At 50.2% G+C, this 299-nt stretch overlaps 1 protein-coding gene across 1 annotated transcript in view; it reads right to left on the bottom strand.

The window, feature by feature from the left end:
* Positions 1-299, bottom strand: part of ARHGEF10L (Rho guanine nucleotide exchange factor (GEF) 10-like) — a 77485-nt gene that overhangs the window by 40070 nt on the left and 37116 nt on the right. The gene's annotated exons all lie outside the window — the stretch shown is intronic.

The raw sequence follows: 299 nt of genomic DNA, 5'->3' as shown, positions 1-299 counted from the left end.
CTCACTCACTCCACTCACTCATTCACTCACTCGCTCACTCACTCGCTCACTCACTCACTTGCTCACTCGCTCACTCGCTCGCTCATTCACTCGCTCACTCGCTCGCTCATTCACTCATTCACTCAGTCGCTCACTCGCTCACTCATTCACTCACTCGCTCGCTCACTCATTCATTCACTCACTCACTCACTCATTCACTCACTCAGTCACTCACTCACTCATTCATTCACTCACTCACTCATTCACTCGCTCACTCACTCACTCACTCAGTCACTCACTCACTCACTCATTCATTCACT

The sequence above is a fragment of the Condylura cristata genome, unplaced genomic scaffold (assembly GCF_000260355.1).
Source record: "Condylura cristata isolate star-nosed mole 26May11 unplaced genomic scaffold, ConCri1.0 scaffold00008, whole genome shotgun sequence".
NCBI classification, from domain to species: domain Eukaryota; kingdom Metazoa; phylum Chordata; class Mammalia; order Eulipotyphla; family Talpidae; genus Condylura; species Condylura cristata.
Note: the sequence above shows the minus strand (reverse complement) of the source record. Positions and strands in the feature narration are given on the sequence as shown.